This window comes from Protopterus annectens, chromosome 7.part1 (assembly GCF_019279795.1).
Source record: "Protopterus annectens isolate FY-2018-M chromosome 7.part1, PAN1.0, whole genome shotgun sequence".
Lineage (NCBI taxonomy): Eukaryota > Metazoa > Chordata > Ceratodontiformes > Protopteridae > Protopterus > Protopterus annectens.
The window spans coordinates 183,630,532-183,655,031 of NC_056740.1; the positions used below are offsets into that span (position 1 = coordinate 183,630,532).

Below are 24,500 nucleotides of genomic sequence, written 5' to 3' on the forward strand. Positions count from 1 at the left end.
ACAAATCACATAATAATACAGCTGGCAGGTGGCTGCATAGCTAAAAGTGGGAGGAGATGTAACTAAAAATAATTAAAAAAAAAAGGCAATACCAGAATAAAGGCAATCATGCACAAATTACCAGTAATGCCTCTAACACTCACAGTGGCCAAATTAAAGCCATGAGTAGTATAGGTGGCAGCTGGAATGTATCATAGTCAGCCAATCATACAGGCAGCAGCTGCAGCACAACAGTATCAAGTATGGAAACAACTTACAATCTGCTTTTTCCCCATAAACTCTGCACCATTGGTGTACACATGTGGGGGAATTTTAACTGGAACAATGTTAGGGGCTGCCACTGCTTTGATCCATCAGTATGTGCTAGAGGCTGAGGGCAGAGAGGAGGATAATGCTGACAACCGCCAAGGAGAAGGAGAAGAGTGATCAGACCCAGGGTAACCTACCAGGGGTTACATGATACAGGGTGGACAGAGATACTTCAGCAACTCACCGAGCTGTGCCGGCCTCAACTCAGAGCTAGAACCAACAGAGGGGAACCCATCCCAGTGGCTACCAAGGTTATGTGTAGCCTTACGAATTCTAGCTACAGGTACTTTCCAAAGACCTACTGGGGACATGATTGGGGTCTCATAGGCATCTGCATCCAGGGTACTCCACCAGTTTTTGGATGCCATGCTACCACATGCCGGTGAGCACATTTACTTCCCCAACACCCGTGAGGAGAGGACCAGCAATATGCGTCTCTTCCACCATGTAGCAGAATACCCAGAGGTACTGGGTGCCACAGAATGCATGAACATCCACATCAAAGCACCACACGGTGAACTGGGTAGGGTCTACATAAACTGCAAGGGCTTCCCCTCTATCAATTGCCAGGTCGTGTGCAATGCCCAGGGCATTATCATGAAAGTGTGTGCTGGCAGTCCTGGAAGCTATAAGAACTCCCAGATCTGGCATTTGTCACAGCTGTACCAGGCATTTGCCAGTGGGGGCATCCCATATGACCATCTGGTGGGGGATGCTGGCTATGCACTGGAGCCGTGGATGACGACACCCATCAGAAATGCACATACACCCACACAAGAACACCATAATGAGACACACGCACAAACCAGGATAATTATAGAGCATATGTTTGAGATGCTCAAGTCATGGTTCCACTGTCCTGACATATCTGGTGCAGCCTTGCAGTACTCTCCAGCCACATGTGCAGACATGTTCACAGTATGTGCCATGCTACACAATATGATCCTGTGTAAATAGCTGCAACAGGAACAGCAAGGGGAAGGGCCACACAGCCCACCACCATTGCCATGGTCCCTACAGGCACAGAGGGACTCACAGGAGGAGGCCCCTAAGCCTGCTCCCGTAGGCAGATGTAGCCATGCCCAGTATGCTCAGGCCTTAGCAAAGAGGCAATGCATAGTACACACACTGACACTGTAGTGACCCCAGAGACTCTCTCTGACTCGCACACACAGTAAAATGGATGACACACACATCCCATTGCCTGTAACTTACCATGTATAGGCAGTGTACTGTGTGCATCCAACATAAGCAGCCCTCAAGCACTGTCCTCATAACTGCCTCAAGCACAAGGAAAGTCAGTGTTCTTAACAATAAATTAATGGAATAGTATGTTCTGCTAGCATATTTATGGCAATGCTGCATGCATGCATGCAAGGGAATGGGGTGGCCTACTGGGATAGCAGCACATAACTGACAGCTCTGTTAACCACCAGGAAATGTCTGGCCAAAACTGGCCTCCACACACTATGCAGTAGTACCCAAGGTGGCAAATCCCACTGCAGTATAGGTGTGGGGACGAGTAAGTGGGGGATCATAGGTCACAGGCATGGATGCCAGGGTGGGGGTCCCATAACCACCCCTCACACCCACACAGCAAGTCAGCTGTAGAAAACCACAGAGAAATGTCTGGTAAAGGCACAAAAATGGCAGCAATGTTGAATTAGCCCCCTAGAGACTCACACAGTGATAGCACAGCAGTACCCGCAGTTACAGTAAGGCTATGAAGGGTAAGAAGTCTGAAATGTATGCCAGTATAATATGTCCTGGGCTCTTTACTGATATGCCTCCAGTCTCCAAGACAGGGCACAATAGTATGGTAAATGGAACCAAAATGTAAAGCAAATACCAGCACAGTCTGTGCAAATGTGTACAGTGGACAGGTGTGCCCCCCATATACCCACACAAATTCAGTAACACATACGTTTGCATGGAAATAGCAGCATAGCACACAATGGCAGGGCTGTACCAATGCACATGACAACATATTGCCTGTCCACAATATGCAGGGGTCAATAAGCTATGTGGTATGTGTGGTTAATATTGTCTGGATCTGGCCAGCATGTCCTCCTGGCAGTCGTCTTGTACTGCCCTAGGTACAGTGCTGTCTTTGACAGGGCCATGTGCAGATAACTGCAGTGCCAACTGTTATGCATGTCAGTGACCCCCACTGCTCTGCCAATGACATACCTGGAAGGCACAGTGCTATGTGGAATATGTTACACATATTACTGACATCTTGAAGGATGTGTAGCAGAGGTGCCAAGGCTTTTGTGAATATAAGTGCTGTGTGGTACTGTTGCCAGTAGTCATTCTCAATAATCCTCTTTCTTATGTTTGCTTTTACAAATAATGGACATGCTTGCACGGCTGAATGCACTCTGTACCCACACCCATAACTCCCAACCTCTGACAGCAAGATGTCTGGAAAGGGCAGAAAGAAAAGTGGAACAAATGCACTATGATAGGCATGTGTTGTAAATACCACCCTTACATACTGAAAAAGTTGGTGGGGTGAGGGGTTTGCAGTAGTGGGAATTGTCTGAAGGTTATGTATTTGGAAATGTCTGCATTACTTTGTAACATCACACTTCAATTATATGTAACTAACTTGCCATAAAAACAGTTTACGTAGAAAGGATGAAACCTCAAGCTAAACACCTGGCCAACCTGCCAAAAAATGTGCAGGTCAAAAGTATGCACACACAAGGATATGACATCTCAGGTTAGAAAGATACCACACAAGCAGGAGATCCCCAGACAGTATATCACCAGGTTGCTGGACTGTTCACACAGCTGTGTGTCATTACTACACTGGCTGTAGCCACACCTCACAAATGGCCTTGTTGGGCAAGAATTTACATAGCTGCCCTCATAATATTGGTCTATGCATCATACAATAACTATTCCTCTGGTAAAGCACTGTGATGATCTGAGGATGTCTGGCACTAGGTAATGACACAATACATTGCAGTTTTAGACTACAGATATGTCAGAAAATGTCTGCTAAACAAAACAAGCACCCTGAGGAATGTCCTGTGTACACCTGAGAGGTATGGCTGTAGCACACAAAACCATGGACTGGGAGCACACTTATCTCTGAAATGGAGTCCCACCCTAACTATAGAAGGTCACTCTGGGCATTTCACTACACTTAGAGAATCACAGGACATGTTGGAACCCACAATGGAATATATGACTGTATTGTGTACATATGTATGCTAAAGAATCACAGGACATGTTGGAACCCACATCGGAATATATGACTGCATTGTGTATATATGTCTGTGTATACAGACAGCTATGTACACCTCAAATGTCCCCACTCATGCATCAGACAGGATTACCCTTAGCTTGCTGTAGGTGGCCCATATGTGATATATCTGCATCTGCTACATGAGATACACACACATATATCTATGGGCAACAGATAACATAGATAAGCACACATACATAGATGTGGGAAACTGAGAGACAGACAGTGATACAGAGAGAGACACAGGAGGACACAGAGTGTGTCACAAACATTGATACCCTGAATGGCATACAGTGATGTCCTGCTGTGGACAGTGGCATACCAGCTGTAAACAGTTGCATGTGCCAGCATAAAAGGTGAGCCCCACTGTGTAACAGTACTGAGGTTGAGTTTATAATATCACATCACCTGCCTGTGTGCGTGTGTGTGTGTGTGTGTGTGTGTGTGTGTGTGTGTGTGTGTGTCTCTATAGGTCCAAGTATTAGGAGACTCTTCCCACTCAGTACATTTCACATTGCCCTACTTCACAAGATCACTTAGAAGTACCATTGGACACTGATCACCCCTATAAGCTCTGTAGCACGTGCGATAACTGTGTAACACAACAGTAGAAATAACTAGATAGGTAGGGGTTCTAATCTCAATACTGGCAACTCTGTGTGTGTGTGTGTGTGTGTGTGTGTGTGTGTGTGTGCGCGCGTGTGTGTGAGACAGTTGTGTATGTGAGAGTGAGGGTGTGTGTGTGTTTGTAAGTGAAACAGTTTTAGGCCATTCCCACCCACAACACTTCCCAGTGCTCCACTTCATCACTCCTGCTGATGTATTTTCCCTTATCAGCACCTTTGGCCAGTTGTGAGCCCAGTAATCTCTGTAGCGTGTGTGATAACTGAGTAACACAACAGTACAAATCACTTGCAAGACAGGGGTTCTAATCTCAGATCTGGCAAATGAGCGTGAGTATGTTTGTAAGAAGAAGTCTTTTGATAAACCTCCCACCCACTACCCTAGTTGATCACTCCTGCTGATGTCATTCCCCTTATCAGCACCTTTGGTCAGTTGTCAGCCAAGTAAGCTCTGTAGCGTTTGTGATAACTGCGTAACACAACAGTACAAATCACTAGCTAGACATGGGTTCTAATATCAGATCTGGCAAATTAGTGTGCGTGTATGTTTGTAAGAAGTAGTATTTTGATAAATCTCCCACCCACTGCCCTACTTTATCACTCCTGCTAATGTCATTCCCCTTATCAACAGCTTTGGACAGTTGTCAGCCCAGTATGCTCTGTAACGCATGCGATAACTGTGTAACACTATAGTACAAATAACTAGATAGGCAGGAGTTCTACTCTAAGAACTGCTAAATGTGTGTGAAAGTGTATATGTTTGTAGGAAGAAGTATTTTGATAAGTTTCCCATCAACTGGCATACTTTATCAGTCATGCTGATGTAATTCCCCTTATCAGCACCTGTGGGCAGCTATCAGTCCAGTAAGCTCTGTAACACGTATGATAGCTGTGTAACACTATAGTACAAATAACTAGATAGGCAAGGGTTCTACTCTCAGATCTGCTAAATGTGTGTGTGGGTGTCTAGGTTTGTGCGAAAGTGTGTATGTTTGTAGGAAAAAGTATCTTGATAAGTTACCCACCCACTGGCCTACTGTATCAGCCATGCTGATGTCACTCCCCTTATAGGTTCATAGGTGTGTACTAGGCTAATGGTCCTGAAGCCGTTACAAGCCTAGCCCATAGAAGTGTGCTGCCATTGTGCTACCCAACATTATTTCCCAGTGACCCCATCAAGTAGAGCCACTGGAGTGATCCCTGGGGTGAACATTCCATTACCCATACACATCAAGATATCTCTGGAACAGGGTCATCTAGGTGCTTTGCTTGACATGTATGGGAAGTCTATTCCAAGGCATGTGCAGTCTCTGGGTGAGGAACCTGTCTCTCCAGCATGTTGTGTTGATTGTGGCAATGAGGTGGAGGCCCCTTCAGTGTGTGGTGCAGAGAGATTGGGATGTCTTTAGATGTAGCATTTGTAAAAGAGCTGGGTCAGACATGGCCTTGCAAGTCAAGCAGAGATCGCCTCTAAGTAGGTGATATGAGACTGAGAATAGCTGGAGTTGCTTGAGGTTCTGTGTAGGACATGTGTTTAATGCCTAGAATCCTCATTGTGAGGTACTTCTGTGGCCTCTCCAGCTGTAGCAGGTGTCTAGTGAGGTACATGCCAAATGGGCCATTATACTTGATGATTGGTGTAATGAGGGAAGAGTACACAGAGACGATGACCTCCTTCTTCCTGGATGCAAAACCCTTAGTAATGAGATGTGCCACATAGAAAAATTTCCTGACCACAGTGGCAATGTGGTGGTTAAAGGAGAGGTTGATGTCAACCTGTCCCCCCAGATCTCTTATAATGCCTACAGTGTTCAGTGGGCTCCCCATCAATGTGGTACTTAGTGGGAACTGAGATTTTACCAAAGGGGCTGATAATGCATTTTGTGGTGTTAAGCTTCAGGCCATGGTTTCCACACCAGTCAGTGGTTTCAGTGAGGCCTTTCTGTAGGATGTCTGCATCTCTTGTGGAGTTAATGATGGCTCACAGCTTGCAGTTGTCTGTGAACTTGGTCAGCCAGAGTTCCTTTGTGTTGGCCTGGACACCTGAGAAGTACATGCTGAACAGGAGAGCACCCAGGACTGATCCCTGTGGGACACCATTCATAACTGGCTGGATGTCTGACTTAGAGCTTGCTACTTTCACACTGTGTTCTATCTGTGAGCCAATTTGCAACCCACCTAGTAATATAGGGGATGATGCCTAGTTTGGTGGGTTATCCATAATTCCTGACTGATGAATGGTATCAAGAGCCATGGCCAGATTGATGCAGGCTGTATGCAGTGTCTTACTGTCATACACAGCCCTGGCAATTGACTCAAAGAAGTCAACCAGGTTGAGCAGGCATGAGCTACCTTATACATAGCCATACTGTGTGGGGTCCAGAGTTAGGAAATTACCTATATGTTTGTAGACCAAGTCCCTGATGATGCGCTCCATAGCTGTACATATCAGACTCGTCAGGATAACGAACCGATAATTCCCAGGGTCTGTAGTTGCCACACCTTTATGGACATGGATGACTGTAGCAGTGTGCCATTTGGGAGGGACAAAGCCTGAGGTGAGGCTGTGACTGAACAGGGCACAGAGATGTGGTGCCAGGTATCTTTCTAGTTCATGTAGAACACAGCCAGAGATATTGTGGAGTCCCATGGAAGCTGTATTCTTGCCCATGGACAATGCAGATGTAACCTGGGCGGCAGTAATCCTGGGTGCCTGGCATTCTGACTGTTCCCCTAGGGGGTGGGAGGGGTAAAGCTGGCACTGAATGTGCTGGCAAGAACGTTGGCAATATCTGTTGGTCCAGTATAGGAGGTAGCACTGTGCAGTAACTCAGAGTACTTCTGGGTATTGGTGTGGAGGTTCTTGATATCACTAACAAAGGATTTGTGATTGTCAGTGTCTGTTGCAATTCTGCCATCATAGGTGGCTTTAGGTGATTTCCTGTGGGATTTCAAGTTGTTGAAGCTAATAAGGGAGCTTTACCACTCTTGGGACTCCATCTTTTTTCTGCAACAGTTTCTTCCTTCTGTTGTACAGGTTATGAATGGCAGGGGACCACCAGATTGGCCTCCAGTGTTTGGAGGAGAGTGTCATAGTTCTGTTGGGTACAGCTAGTTCCATGCATTGATGTACATGTTTGTACAGTGCATTTGTGCATGATTCGTCAGTCATGCAGGTATTTTCCACTGGTATGGGTGCTGTGAAGTTAGCCACCTCTGCTCTTATGAGTCCAAAGTCAGCTTTGGAGAAGTTTTTCATGGTGGTTAACTTTGCGGGTGTGTGTGTGCGAGATGTGGATTTCCATGCTGATTACTCTATGTTGGATGTGGCCAGGTAGTGATTGACTACTGTTGTCAAGCAATGGTCCCATATGTTAGCAATCAACACAAGGCAAGGATGTTGCTTCCTCTACTGGGTGTCAGAATGAGCTGGTCCAGGGCATTGGAACTGATGAATTCCAATAAGCGTTGGGCCGGTGTACTGGTACTTGAGTATCTTACCCAGTTGATAAAGGGGTAGTTGAACTCTCCTAGAATTAGAGTGTTGGGTTGGATCGTGATAGTTTCCAGGGTGTTGAGAAATGTGGATTGAGAGTCTAGGGACATGGATGTGGACCTATAGCAGGGTATGACCTGGATTACACCATTACCCAATGTCAGTTGTACCTGAAGTATCTCAGATGCATATGCTGGGATACTACTCTGGATGTGTGCATATCTGTTATTAATATGGAGACACCACTGCCTTTGTAGCTGTGGTCCATGTTTTGGGGCTGACAGGAGTGGAATGAGTTATAGGCTGGTAGTGCAGGGGTGCAGTCTGCTGCTGTAAACTAGGTCTCTGTTACAGCACAAATGTCAATGTTCTCCATTTTGAGGAGTGCTTCAAGTGTCTGCATCTCAAGATGTAGATGTCTAGTGTTGAGCAGCATGACCCTCACATTGCATATATGTATAGCTGTTATGGTAATGTGATTTGGAACACCGCCTAAAAAGGCACTATAGGGGTGGCAAGACATCGAAGTCTGCCAATGATGTCATCCTAAGCAGACAGATACTGGATACCATGAGAGTGACAGCAGACACTTAAGCCAATTGCTGAAGTCAATCATTTGTTTGTACTGTGGTATCATTCTGGGTGACAGTAGTATACTGCTCAGGGCTACTGTCATACCTGCCTGACCCACATAATCTGAGAGCTCTGCCATGTCTCTTTTCATATAGTCCATGAAGGTGCATCTCAGGTCATTCACACACACACATGGACAATGACAGAGTGATAGTTGCAGTTGTTGTGGAGTGACCTGACTGGGTGCGTTGTGTTGGATTCTGGCACCTCCTCCATGTTCAACCTATTGAGTGGGATATCTGTGTGCCTCAATATTGAGTCACCTATGATTACCGTAATCAGGCAAGGTGGTTGGCCTTTGGGGCTTAGGTTGAGGGGCACACTGTGTAGGCGAGATATGTGTCCTGTGGTTTGTGCTGTGTTGTGGTGGTTGAGTGGGTGTCTGTCTTGATGGTCTCCGCTGTTTGTATGAATGTCTATTAAGTGCCTCTGTGAAGGTGGGTATGTGGTTATTGTTTGTATGTCATAGCTGTGATAGGGGGTGTTCTGGAGGGGTATGTATTCCATGTGGTGTGTTGCAGATGTTGACCCTTCTCCTCTTGACCAGCTAGTCCAGTCTTCACTGGACAATGCATATCTTCCAGTTCAGAGATATAGGGGTATCTCTTACAAGTTTGAGTGTTGGGAGTTTAGAGGACAGGGTTATCTGTGTACATGAGGGAGTTGCAACAGTGCCTCAGAATGCCCAAGTGCACCAGATTAATGGGCAAAAACACAGAGAACTGCACTTTAATCATGCCAGGAGGGTTGGTCATAACTACTATGTACTGGAGCTAATTCCATGAGGAACAACTACTGCTGATGGCTCTCAGGTGTGCCAGAATAATTAGTAAAATTAACTGTTGAAGTACAAAGCTATTAGGCTACTTGAAGTGCAGGAGAGAAAGAACTAGCAAGCTCTAAAGTGAAAACTGAAGGCAGACTTTCTGGCACCTGTAACAGTTTACCTCAGCTGTGCGGTTATCAGCACCTTTGGCCAACTGTCAGCCCAGTAAGCTCTGTAGCATGTGTGATAACTGCATAACACTATAGTACAAATAACTAGATAGACAAGTGTTCTACTGGCAAGAAAGTGTGTGTGTGTGTGTGTGTGTGTGTGTGTGTGTGTGTGTGTGTGTGTGTGTGTGTGTGTGTGTATTTGAGTGGGAATCATATACTGTGTGTGTTATATAATTTTGAGTTGTGTACCACCAGTAAACTTCCAATCACCTTACTTTACTAGGTCTGCTGTCATTCACCTTAGAAGTATCTTGGGACTAGGTGAAATTATGTGTGTGAATCATATACTGTGTGTGTTATACCATTCTGAGTTGTGTACCACCCTGAAACTTACAATCACCCTAGTTTCCTAGGCCTGCTGATGTCATTCACCTTAGAAGTACCTTGGGACTAGGTGAAATAATGTAAGCTCTGTGGCGGGTCTGATAACTGTGTAACTCTATAGTAGAAATAACTAGATAGGTTCTAATCTCAGTCCTGGCAAATGTAAAAGTGTGTCTATTTGTGTACGAGTGTGTGTATATCTGTAGGTTAAAGTATTTTGTGGCCATCTACCAGTACATCTCAAAGTGCTATACTTTACAAGGGCTGCTGATGTCCCTCACCTTAAAAGTATATTGGGATGCCCTTCAATCTATAAGCTCCGTGGTGCATGAGATAAATGCGTAACACTGTAGTAGCAATAACTAGATAGGTAGGGGTTTGAATCTCAGTCCCGGCAAGAGTGTGTGTGTATGTGTTTCATTGTATACCATATCCACTGGGGGGGTGGATTTTGCAAATTTTTTGTGTGGTCCACCCAGTACACATCTAAATGTCCACTGTACAGGGCCCACTGTTGTCAACCACTGTAGTGCTAGCTGTGGACACTCTGCAGTCCAACAATGTTGACAACCACTGTAGGGGCAGCTGTGGACACTCTGCAGCCCTACAACATTGAAAACCACTGCAGTGATAGCTGTGGACACTCTGCAGCCCTATAAGCTGTGTGCCATGTGAAATAACTATGTAACAGTACATACTCAAAAATCAAGATAGGCGGGGCTTCTAATTCTTTGATACCATTCCCCACTCAGGAATCATAGACAAACACACCCATCTAGGCATAAACCCCTATGTCATTAGGTGGGTTGCAAACTGGGTCATGAGGGAACCCACAGTGTGAAGGAAGCAGATTCCATGTCAGACTGCCAACCAGTCACAAGTGGATCACCACAGGGTCTGGTCATGGCTCCCCTCATGTTTGTTATGTATGCCCCTGACATCCAGACCAACATGAAGGGACCCTGGCTGACAATGTTTGCAGACAGTTGCAAGGTGGGTGCTATGTGTACATCCCCATATCATGTTGACATCCTGCATAAAGTCCACACTGAGACCTCTGACTGTTGTCAGAACACTGGCCTTAGTCTGGATGGAAAGAAATGTGTCGCAATTCCCTGTGGAATCAATGTGGTGTCCATGAATTAACACACTGCTGGTAATCCAATGGACACAGAAGTCCTCATAAGAGGCCTGGGAACACAGGTTGACAACAACCTCTCTTATGACCACAAAATTGCTACTGTGGACAGAAATACCTTTTATGTGGCACATCTCATAAGTAAGGGTGTTTCATCCAGGAAGGAAGAGGTCACTGTCTCCCTCAACTCTCCCCTGATTAGGCCAACCAGCAGGTACAATGGCCCATTTGTCATGTAGCTCACTAGACACCTGCAACAACTGTAGAGGCTGCAAGTGTACCTCACAAATAGGACCCTAGCCCTTAAACAACTGTTCTAAATGGACAGAGTCCAATAACTCCAAGTATTTCCAGCCACATCTCAGCTACTTACAGGCAATCCCTGCTTGACTGACAATGCCATGTCTGGCCAGCTGTGTTAGGAATGCCATATCTAGTGAAACTCCAATCTGTATGCACCACATCCCATGGATACCTCAACCTCATTACCACAATCAACAAAACATGGTGGGGGGACAGGTCCATAACCCAGTGAGTGGCCACGTTATGCAATAGATGTCACATACATGTCAATTAGAGCACCTCACTGGCCCTCTTCAAGAGAAATCTGGAGGAGTGGATGGGGAATGCAACTGTCACCCTGGGCATCACTCAAGTGGCAATAGTCGATAGATGCACTGGGAACAAATGTCAGGTCGCATGATGCCAGGATACTCCCATGGGCTAAGCCTGTCACGGCTCCATGACCATTAGCCTGGTCCACACCTATGAACACATGATCCTATGAATTTCAGTACTGACAAACGTGTGTGTGTGTGTGTGTGTGTGTGTGTGTGTGTGTCTGCGCGTATGCATTACTGTCTACACAAGTGTTTGTAAATGTGTAAACTTGTAGGTGAAAGTACTTTCAGGCTTTTCTCACCCACTACACCCCCCACTGCCATACTTTGCAAGGGCTGGTGATGTTCTTCACTTTAAAGGTACCTTGTGACACTCTTCACTCTATAGGCTCCCTGGTGCTTGTGTTAACTGCATAACACTATGGTACCAATAACTGCACAGGTAGGGGTTCCAATCTGAGTCCAGGCAAATGTGTGACTTTCTGTGTGAGAGCAGTCTTCTGTGTTTGAGTGAGTACTATATCCAATGGTGGTGTGGGTTTTACATTCTTAGACTGTGGTACTCCCAGTACATGTCCCAAGGTCGACCGTACGAGCTCCGCTATCCCCAACAACCGTAGAGGTATCTGATGACACTATTCAGCCCTAAGGGTCATGCTGTGTGCAGGAACTAAGTAACAGTATGGACTCACTGATGGGATAGGCAGGACGGTTAACCTCTGGTCTGGAAAATATGTATATGACTGATTCTGTGTTGGTCATTGTGTATATTTCTGTAGGATAGAATATTTTGAGTCCATTCTCTCCCAGTACATCTCCCATTGCCATACTGTACAAGGCCTGGTGATGTTGTTCACCTTACAGTAACTGTGGAACACACTTCACTCCACAAGCTCCATGGCACATGCACTAAATGCCTAACACTGTAGTAGCAATAACTAGATAGGTAGGGGTTCTAATCTCAGTTCTGGCAAATGTGTGTGTGTGTGTGTGTGTGTGTGTGTGTGTGTGTGTGTGTGTGTGTGTGTGTGTGTGTGTGTGTGTGTGTGTGTGTGCACGAGCAAGACCAGTATCCTGAGTGTGTGTTTGAGTGAGGAAGATATCCATTGGGTGGCCATGTTTTACAATTGTAGGCCATCGTACTCCAAGCACACGTCCTATGTTTCACTGTATGAGGGCCGCTTTTTACATCAACCACAGAGGTATATGTACACACTCTGCAGACCTATAAGCTCTGTGCTGTGTGCAACAGCTATGTAACAGTATGGAATGATTGTGTGTGTGTGTGTGTGTGTGTGTGTGTGTGTGTGTGTGTGTGTGTGTGTGTGTGTGTATGTGTGCGTGTGTGTGTGCGTGTGTGTGCGTGTGTGTGTGTGTACAGTATTCTCTATGTGTTGGTTCAACACAATACCCTCTGGGTTTGTGGGATTTACAAATCTGAGGTGTGTTCCACCCACTACACTTACCATTGTCAACTGTACAAGAACTGCTGATGTCAGCCACCATACACTTACCTGTATACACCCCTCAGCCCTATAAGCTATGCAATAACTGTTAGACAGACCTATTAAATGTGTACAGCTGTACCCTAGATATGACACACTCAACGTGTTACCACAATTTCATACCCCTTGTAGATAATGTCTGCAGGACCAAATCCTGCTGACACACAGACACCTAGAATACAAACAGAATACATTATGGAGACCACATTCAGTTAGCGTTAATAACAACAAAAATGCATCATGGCTGGACAGCTACACACTCTGACGTGTAACCATTAAACATGCTGGCTGACAACACTTTACACAGCATTACATTGCTAAACTGTACTAAATTCACCCTGTGCATCAGAACCATATTAGCATGTCCCTGCATCGATGGTATGGATGATAGCGATGTGGCACAGGTATCATCATATGCACAGGGTGTGGTGTGGGTTTGCCAGAGGCCTAGGCTGGGCCATTTGGTCGACATCATGTGTGTGTGTTTGGGGGTGTTCATTAAATGGGCTGTGCAGAGGTGGTGTGTGTAAGTCTGGAGGTGACCTGGTTACGATGGTTATGTGTGTGTGCACGGATGCACACAGTCACGCCATATGGCTGCCCTACATAGGGGTATGTTGGACAGCTGTGAACTGTACATGGCAGGGTGTACAGTTCACCATCTCTGGCCATGGACATAGGAACTAGGCCTACCAGGGGACCCACTGGTACCACCAGGCACAATGCCAGATGCAGTGCTACTCCCTGATGGTGACTGCTGTCTGCTGGATCTGCGTCCCTGTTGGGACTCGCCAGGACCACGTGTCCATGGCCTGCTGCACTGTGGTGTGGACAGCAACGCCTCTGTAGTCGTGCTGCTGGTACTGCCACTACGGGAGCGGGAAGCTGCACAACCCACGTGGAACCTCAGCTGTTCATGCTGCTGTCCTACGTCAATGTGGCCGATGGCCAACTTCCACCACATGCTCTAACACAGACATTCCACGGTCGAGGACTGACATTCCTTGGTCCACCATCTCACCCCTCCATCTATCCATGACCTCAGCATAATAACGGTGGGCATCAGCAAGACCATGGATATTGTCACAGATAGCAGGAGGTGATGGATTCGCGACCCTTAGAATCTGTCTGGTGTTATGTTCATTATGTGACTGCGCCTCCCTGATGGTCAGAAACATGCATCTGGTGACACTTGCTGTGGCACTTGTGACAGGGGCATGATGGGCAACAGTCCTCTGAGCACCCCTCTCCGTCCACCTGTGTGGGACCTCGCCTGTTATCTGACTATGGCTGGTGTCTACAGACACACTTGCCATTGTCATCACACTTGCCTGTCCCATGCCACCACCCTCCAACTTTCTATTATTTATGGCCACTGGTGATGGGGTATGTGTGGGCATTGTGAATATGGGCGGGAATGGGGTGGACAACAGTGGGATGCCAACCAATGGCACAGATTCAGCCCCTAAAAACCCTGCCTGTGCCTCATTATGCCTATCATCATTGTCAGAGTCTGCAGAGACACTGACATCAGTTTCCAAGTGGGAGGGTCCCCGACTCCCATTGCAACCTGTGAGGGGAAGACAATATATGTAAATTAATACCTGTACATTATAGTTGGCTGCCACGCACACAGACATGCACACAGACACTTACAGGTGAGGTGGCACAAAGCTATTACACAGACCTCACATTACCCAAAAGGTGACAAGCATGACACACAGCCATCAACATCATGCATTGCAGCCATTCTTAATCCTTGTTACTAACAATATACATCTCAGGGATACATGAGTACTCTTAATAGGTGATGTCCATTTCCCTAGCACACACTGCACCCATGTACACATTATTGCTGTTCACCTGTATAGCACAGTGGCAACTACTGTACACCATACCTCACGACTGTACAAATCATTAAAGAATGTGTAGATGTCTGGCACATATGTTTGCTCTGTTCCTCACAACCCCTATGTGTTTGTCTGACACATAACTGGGATGATATGAGGACAGATGTCACTAATTAATTAAATACATTTGATTTGCAGACCTCATCACCAGTAGTGAATGTATGTTCAAACAAATCCTGTTACACCAACAACCTTCTAAGCTAAAAGTGGATATAACAAGTGTACACAGTCCTGTTAACATGCCAGGCTTTTGTATTATATAAAATGAGACCACAATACTGCATTCAAAAACATTACCCACCTTAAAAGTGAAATATGACCTGTGCAATCCAATCGAGAAACAAACAGATGTGTTATTTGTGAAATATACTGAGTGAGATGCGTACAATATGGTGGTTGGAAAAATGTGGACACCCTTAGACCAATACTTTTCTGAAGGACCTGTTAAGTGAACTGCAACAGTCACTCTTCTTTGGAAGGGGTATATCAGTATGGCACATCTTGACTTGGTATTATTTGGACAGTCTTCCCTGCAAAGGTCCCCAACTCTGTCAGACAGCAAGGCCAACTCATATGCACAGACGTTGGAGGTCACACTGGGGGTTTACTATTGGTGTGAAGTCTGACCTATGTCTGGGCCAATTCATAATTGTATTCAGGTGGAGCCATTCATAGGTAGCTTTGGATGTATGCTTCAGGTCATTGTCGTGTTGGAAGCTGAAACCCTCTCCATCCTCAGCTGTCTTGCAGATGCTTGACGGCTTTGGCCCACATGCGAGCGCTATTTGGAACTGTTCATAAGTCCCTCCACTGTGCCTACATGCCTTGTTCCAGCTAATGAACAGCAACCCCACAGCAGGGCACTGCCACCAGCGAGCTTCAACGTGTTGATGGTGGTCTTCAGGTGAACTGAGATGTTGCTTGTTGCACCACATGTAGCTTTAGGGATAGTGGCTGTAAGTTTGAACCTTGGTCTCATTACACCATTACACATTTCAACACATGCCTTTGGGAGACTTGATGTTATGTGTTTCTACTTGTACACAGCCCTGGATGGTGTGTGGTATGGGTAAATGCTTCTGTCTACTGATCATACCCCACAGGCCAGACTTATGCAGAATCCGGATGATTGCTGCCACATGTACTACACAAACTTGCCAGAGATTCCTGCAACTCCCTCAGTGTTGCTGCCTGTCTCCTGGCAGCATCGCTGACCAGTTCTCAACATGTCTTTTTATGTGTTTTGGAAGGACATCTGGTTCTTTTCAACAGCACCGTTGTCCCATATTTAATCCACCTTTTGATGATTGTCTCCACTGTGTTCCATGGTATATGCAATGCTGTGGTAATGTTGTTGTACCCTACTCCTGACTGATATCTTTCAAATATGAGATCCCTCTGATGCTTTATAAAATGTCTGCAAGCCATGGCTGCTTCTGTTACAGGCAACTGAGCAAATGTCATGAATACAGCGCTCAGACAGTGGACCGTTATTTGTTGTTACATTGAGTCTCGGTACTTGATGGCAGGTGTGTACCCAAGCAGAGTGAATGCAGTCAGTACATCACAAGCTGTTTCCACAATATGTTATTTGGAGGGTGTGAACACATATGCATCCAGCATATTGTAAGGTTTGTATACCCCGTATTTGCTGCCCTAGCATATTTTTCTATTTTACAAGTTACTTGTTCATGTTATGGTCACATTACAGGTTGGAAAAGGTGTGGAATGTAATATTGTGGTTTCTCGTTGTATATATCAGAAACACTTGGCATCTTAACAGGGGTGTGTACACTGTTGCATCCACTATATAGGATTAATGTTTCATACATGTCCCTACTGTAGCCCATTTGTCCCGCCAGTTTGTTGGTCTCTGCCCAGACGTCTTGCACTGAGAGGTTGGGAAGCATGCTACAGGAATGGTACATACCCTTCAGATAGGCTCCTGTGGTGACCACTGTGATGCACTGCACTTACCACCACCACAAGCGAACATGGACAGCATGCAATATGGGCAAGTGTGACAGTTGTGTGCATGTGAAATAGCATGGCATTAACATGCCTGGGGTATTGGCAAAGCACAACAAAACAATTCCATGCTCACCAGCTACAGGCTGCTGTGCCACTTGTAGACCAGAGGGACCTAAACAGTTGTGGGAGATAGGTACTGTCAGCAGACTCACATGTGGCCTTGGTATAGGGTGGAAGCAGCATTTCTGCACATTAACAGTACAATCCCCAATACTAAAAAAATATGCTGCCCATCACCATAGATGTGCACCTCTGTGCATTACAAAACTCTGCCCACAACTGCTATCTTATCTGATATATGCAGGGAGATACTCTACAGATACAACTATGCGTGCTACAGTTCTGTAGCACATACAACTGTGTATGCTACAGTACTCTAGTAATGTGCACTGGGGCCTTACCTGCACACTCCTCATCCATTGTGTGGGTGCCACCCACCTCCAGAATGCTGGATTCTGGATCCTGTTGTATGGTTGTGGTGGGTGCCCCAAGGTTGACGAGGAGCTCCTCAGTGGGTGTCAGTGAGGTCTGCATGGCTGGACCCCCACCTGTGGCTAAGTGGTCCTTGGCTACGGCAGCAGCCCTTTGCTGGGCATTGCGTAGGAGGTCGGTTGCATGATGCTGGACTTGCTCGTATGTACATGCGTGCAGGCCGACATCATTTAACCTGTGGACAAGGTCATCCTACAGGCCGGTCCTCTCCCGTAGATGTTGCTGGTTTTGTCCAAACAGTAGTGAGTGGTGCTTTAGTATGACTTCAATGATGCAGTTGTTTTCAGCTGCTGTAAAGATTGCATGTCTGTGATGTGACACTGCACCTGGAAATCATAAACAAGGAAACACATCATAGGACCCCATATATTTGGCAACAGTATGTACAGAACCTGCACATGTACTCTGAATACCAGTAGCCACCACTCACAACCACACCATACCCCTAAAATCTATCAGCACAGTATCAGCTTGCATTGCACTCCTGGTCCTCATGTGTCATATGCCCCCAATGAGGGCCAGTTAATTGCATAATCCTCTATTCCTCATTCAGGTCTGTGTAGACAGATGACACAGACCATCTTCCATGTGGATGGGGTGTGGATGGTGCCGAGGCTTGGTGTGACTACAGTGTGTAATGGTGCTGGGAGAACATGCCTAAGTTCATGTAGGATGCAGACAGGGATGTTATGATGTCCAGTGGATACTTATGTTTGTTGTCTTTCAGTAGGCAATATGTACCTGCTCACTGGTGATGAGGGGAGGGATATGGGTGCTATGCATATCCACCTACAGTGATGCTGAGCCAGGGGGTGATGTTTGCCCTAACCCTATCTGCAGCAGGTTGCCTCTAGCTATGCTGTGTGTGTATGTGGTCTGACTGACCACCATTACAGGTTGGGTTGGTTTGTTGCCTCTGAGTCTGCAGACATATGGGAAGATGGCTTTGTGATTGGCATTGGTGGATGTCTCCAATTTGTACTCATATTTGGCCTTGCAGTAATCCACCTGTGACCTTATATGCTTGTTCAGACAATGGCTGACTTGATGCCAGGTTGGTGGCTGCTCCTACTTTGCCCTGTACAGCCAATATAGGGACCAAGTTTGTGGTTTGTGTATTGCTGCTATCCAGCAAAAGGGATTACTCTACTTTGGTGGAGGCAGGTTAGACAACTGAGGTATTGCTGAGTCCATACAGCTATGTAGGTGTTCATATAGCTCCTTGTAATAGGCATGGACATAAAGTCATAAGAGAGGTGGACACCTCTCCAATTTCAAACAGATAATCATGCTTACTGTAGTACCCATGGCTGTGTCAGGGCAATGCAACAACCAGTAGCTGTACAAATGTCACTCTGTTGGATGCACAGTAACTAAGATTACACATGTGTACAACATGTACAGCTTATCTTATATCTGTTGTTATGAGGCAGCCAGATACACCTACTCATACTGACATGTGCACAGGTAATACCTGATATACATTTCTGTTCTATGTCAGTATGGCACACTGTATTCACAGTCTTGCTGCCCAGTCATCCCTCTCAACCCGTTAGAGCAGGATATCTGTAGGACGCCACACATACATGGGGGACAATGGGGCAACATTAGTGACACTGTCTTAATATTGCTGTACCACACCTGAGTCATTCGATACCAAAGTAGCCTTTTGCACTGACAGACATACCATGGGAGATGTCCAACACTCATATGGCAGGAAGAGAGAAGAAAGGCTAGGAGTGTGGTAGTGAGGGTAAGAACTTTTAATGTTGGCAGTATGACTGGTATAGGGACAGAGCTGGCTGATATAATGGCCAGGAGAATTATTAATGTTGGCAGTATGACTGGTATAGGGACAGAGCTAGCTGATATAATGGCCAGGAGAAGGTTGACATATTGTGTATGCAAGAGGCCAGATGGAAGGAGAGTATGGCTAGGTGTGTGGGAGGCAGGTCACAATTGTGCTATCATGGTGTGGATGGGAGGAGGAAGGGGGTAGGTGTTCTGAAGGAACAGTATGCCAAGAGTGTTTTTGGAGGATGACATGAGTGTCTGAAAGAGTGATGTTTATGAAGCTGGAAACTGATGGTGTAATGATGACTGTTGTTAGTGCATATGCTATGCAAGCTGGTTGTGCAATGGATGAAAAAGAGAAATGTAGAGTCAGTTGGGTGATGTGGTGATGACTGTACCCAAGGGTGACAGAGTGGTGAATGCAGCAGATTTCAATGGACAGGTTGGTGAAGGGAACAGAGGGAATGGGGAAATGATGGGCATGTATGGTGTTAATAAAAGGAATGCAGATGGTGACATGGTAGTGGATTTTGCAAAAAGGATGGACATGGTTGTGGTGAATATGTAGTATAACACAAGGGAAGAGCACAGGGTGACATACAAAAGTGGAGTAAGATGCAAACAGGTTGAATATATATCCAATGTAGGAGGGCCAGTTTGAAGGAGATTGGAGACTGTAAAGTGGTGACAGGGGGAAAGTGTATTTAGGCAGCATAGAATGTTGATCTGTAAGATGATGTTGGTGATCAAGAAGAGGAGGAGTGTGAGGGTAGCACCAAGGATCAAATGGTGTGAACTGGAAAAGGATGACTGTGAGGTGGAGTTCAGGGAAGAGTTAAGACAGGCATGGGTGGCAGTGACGATTTACCAAATATCTGGGTAAGTACAGCAGAGCTAGTAAGGGAGACAGCTAGAAAGGTGCTTGGTGCGACAGGTGGATGGAGGAAGGAGTACAAGGGGATCTGGTGGTGGACTGAAGAAGTACAAGACACTATACAGAGAAAGAGGTTGGGGAAGAAGGAGTGGGATTGTCAGAGAGATGAGGAAAGTAGACAGGAGTATGAGGAGATGAGGTGCATGGCAAAGAGAGAGGTGGCAAAGGCTAAGGATGAGGCATATGAAGAGTTGTGTGACAGGTTGGACACTAAGGAGGGATGAAAGGACTTGTACTGATTGGCTAGACAGAGGGACTGAACGTGGAAAGATGTGCAGCATATAAGGGTGATAAAGGATGAGGGAAATGTACTCACAAACGAGGAGAGTGTGTTGAGTACATGGATAGAGTAATTTAAGAGGCTGATGAATGAAAAGAATGAGACACAGAAGGTTGGATAATGTGGGTATGGTGAATCAAAAAGTGCAATGGCTTAAGGAGGAAGTAAGGATAGCTATGAAGAGGTTGAATACTGGCAAGCCTGCTGGTCCACATTACATACCCGTGGAAGCATGGATGTGTTTAGGGAAATGGCAGTGGTGTTTTTAACCATATTGTTTACTGACATCTTGGAAAGTGAGATGTTGCATGAGGAGTGGAGAGAAAGTACTTGGGTACGGTTTTAAAAATGAGGTGATGTGTAGTGCTGTAGTAACTACAGAGGGATAACACTGACTAGTCACAGCATGAATTAGAAGTTATGTACCTACCATAACGTTCCATGTTAGTTGTCTTCTCTCGCCTTCTTTCTTGCTGGATGGGTTCGGAGCCGATCCTCGGCTCCGACTCGGCACTTGCTAAGCTCAAGAGTCACTTCCACCAGCTCGAGGCAGCCCCATATCCCAAGATGCAAGGCAGAGATTACCCAGATCTCGTTTGGTAGCTAGAGGAAAAAAATACCTACTATCTTCTCCCAAGGGAAGAAGAACAACTAACCTGAGAAAAAACTGTAAAGGGAACCCAGGTAACTAAGTGCAGAGCTAACTGGTGTCCAAGGGAGAAATCTCCCAGAGAAGAGGATAGTTCAATGTCTGTCCAGGCTAGGGGGACAGGAGGGAGGGACGCAAGAAAGAAGGCGAGAGAAGACAACTAACATGGAACGTTATGGTAGGTACATAACTTCTAAATGTTAAGTTGTCAATCTCGCCTTCATTCTTGCTGGATGGGACCGCGTCCCTAGCACCTCTATCCTGGGTGGCTCAATGGAACAGACTCTTGAGAACTGTGGAACCAAAACTCGCCCTGTCCCTGGAGGCCAAATCCAATTTGTAATGTGAGACGAAGGTATGAGGAGTGGCCCAAGTGGCTGCTGCACAAATAGTGTCTAAGGGTAGTCTAGCCTGAAAGGCTGTAGATGTGGCTAGGCCTCTGGTAGAATGTGCTTTTGGTATTGAGATCAGCTGTTTGCCCCTAAGCTGATAAATATAAGAAATAGTGGAAGACAGCCATCTGGATAAGGTCACCTTAGAAACAGGGAGACCTTTCTTATTTTCTGCATAAGAAAGAAAAAGCTGATCAGACTTTCTAGATTGCTTTGTTCTGTCCAAGTAATATCTGAGTTGGCGATGAACATCTAGGCAATGCAATTTTGTTCCGCCCTGTCAGAATAATTGGGAAAAAATACTGGAAGATCAATAGATTGGTTTAAATTTGTCTTAGAAGCAACCTTGGGCAAAAAGGACGGATTAGTTCTCAAAGATACTCTATCCTTGTGGAAGACCAAGTAAGGGGGACGAACACAGAGAGCATGAAGTTCAGACACCCTTCTAGCCGAAGTAATAGCGACTAGAAAGAGTGTCTTCCAAGAGAGAAATTTTAACGAGCATGTAGCAGCCGGTTCAAAAGGGGGAAGTATTAAGGATGCCAGCACTAAATTTAGATCCCACTGCGGTGGAGGATCCCTAACAGGGGGTTTAAGTAGGAAGATCCCTCTGAGAAAGGCTTTGCAAAGTTTGTGAGACATAATGTTCTGGTCTGCAAATCCGACATGAAAATTCGAGATTGCTGCCAGCTGGACTTTAACTGTGGAAGAAGAAGAACCAGAGTGAAACATTTCCGCTAGAAAGTCCAAAACTGACTGAATAGGGGCAGTAAAGGGATCTATGTTCTTAGACCTTGCCCAAAAGGAAAAACGTTGCCATTTGCTAGAGTAAATCCTTCTGGTAGAGGACTTTAGAGAAGCTACTATGATATCCCTAACGGGATTAGAGATCATAGGAAGCCTGGCTAAGGAAGGAAGTGGAGCAACCAAGCAGTGAGGTTGAGGGAACGAATGGATCGGTGCAGTTGACCCGACTGGTGGGTCAGAAGATCTGGAACTGGTTCCAGATGCCAAGGCTGCACTAAGAGATGTCGATGAAGGAACGGGAACCAAATTTGTCGAGGCCAGTAAGAAACAATGAGAATCAGCTTGGCTCTCAAGTCGGTAGCTTTCTGAAGCACTTGAGGAATCAACGGAAAAGGGGGAAAAGCATAAAGAAGTCCCCGGGGCCAATCCTAGGTTAGAGCATCTCTGGGGGGATGGCCTGGAAGTGGAAAGAGAGAGAAGAAGTCTGGGCATTTGCTGTTTTGGGGTGTAGCAAAAATGTCGCAGCAAGGAGGGCCCCACTTCTGAAAAATCTCTTCCGCTATAGATTGTTTGAGAGACCACTCGTGAGGCATGAGTATAGCTCTGCTCAACCTGTCTGCTATGATGTTGGTTTTCCCGGGGATATGTGTTGCTATCAGAAACTGCTGAGAGGAGATCGCCCATTGCCAAAGTCTGAGAGCTTCTCGACACAGAGGATAGGACTTGGTCCCGCCCTGTTTGTTGATATACCATACTATGGACATGTTGTCCGTGTGAACTTCGATAGTTCCTAAAGGAAGAAAGTCGTTGAGGGCTTGCAACGTTAAAAGCACTGCTCTCATCTCTAGGACATTTATATGCAGGTGGTATTCGAACGGTTGCCACGTGCCATGGACCATCTTGCCCTGATAATGCCCCCCCCACCCGATCAGGGAGGCATCCGAAGTGACCGTGGCTACCGGGGCCGACAAATGGTCTGCCCTGATGGACTAGGGGAAGAAATCCACCAGGATAGGTGGCTCTTGCAGATCTGTGTGACAAGGATCTTGTGACGCATGGGCAACTGCTGGAAGGACCATTGGGTAAACAACATCCACTGTAGGAGACGCATGTAAAAGCGGGCCAGAGGAAGAAGTGTGATGGCAGCTGCCATTAGGCCTAACACTTTCAGGACCAACCTGGCTTGTACCTTTTTGCTGAATAGAATGATCCGAACATGACTTTGGATATCCAGGATTCTTTGATTTGTTAGATTTGCTGACATCCGAGTAGTGTCTAGATCTGCGCCTATAAAGGTAATAGATTGGCAAGGCAATAAGGAAGACTTTTCGAAGTTGACAGAAATCCCTAACTGGCTGCAGAGACGTAGAGTGTAATCCCTGGCCTGGAGAAGTTGATGCCTGGTGGTGGCTGTGAGGAGCCAGTCGTCTAGGTATGGAAACACCTGGAATCCCTGACGTCTCAGGTGAGCCATGACCACTGCCATGCATTTGAACACTCTGGGGGCTGTGGTGAGACCAAAGGGCAGGGCTCTGAATTGAAAATGACTGGTCCCCAGCCGAAAGCGGAGAAACCTTCTGGAGCGTCTGTGGATTTTTATGTGATAGTACGCATCCTGAAGGTCTATAGAGCACATCCAGTTGTCTTTGTCCAGAAAGGGCAAAATCGATTGAAGTGTGACCATCCGAAAACTCGTCTTTTTGACAGACTTGTTTAGTCTGCTGAGGTCTAATATTGGTCTCCAGTCTCCCATCTTTTTGGGGACCAAAAAGAACCTTGAGTAGATTCCGGATTCTAAATGGCCTGCTGGAACTGGCTGGATGGCCCTTTTCTCTGGAAGTTTTGAAACCTCTAGCTTTGCAATTTCCCTTAGACTGGGTGGATCCTTTTTGAGGGAAGGGGCTTTTCTCGAAAGGTATTTTGTAACCCTCGGATATGATCGACTGTACCCATTTGTCTTGAGAAAGGGAAAGCCAGGCTTCTGGGTACAGTGACAATCTCCCCCCGACTGCCTCCAAGGGTGGGCAGTCGGGAAACACCTCAGGGATGCTGGAAGGGCTTGTCAGACAGAGGCTCTCTGCTGCCCTGGTTCTGCGGACCCCCTCTGCCCCTAGGGGGTAAACTGACCACGTGCGTCAGGCGTGACTCCTTGAAATTTTCGGAACCACATTTTCCCTCCCTTCTGACCTTTGGGGTAAGGCCTTGAAGGGGTGGAGAAACGGACTCCTACAGCAGAAAGAGTCTTGCCGTCTTGCTCGCACCTGGTCAAAGTGTCCTTCACCTGAGGTCCAAAAAAGTTGTCCCATCGAAGGGAGAGTTTGTGAAGGACACCTTAAAGGGGTCTGCAAAATTGCAAAGTCGCATCCAG

At 46.2% G+C, this 24,500-nt stretch overlaps 1 protein-coding gene across 1 annotated transcript in view; it reads right to left on the reverse strand.

The window, feature by feature from the left end:
* Positions 1 to 24,500, reverse strand: part of IFT122 (intraflagellar transport 122) — a 2,412,356-nt gene that overhangs the window by 116,727 nt on the left and 2,271,129 nt on the right. The window lies entirely within an intron of this gene.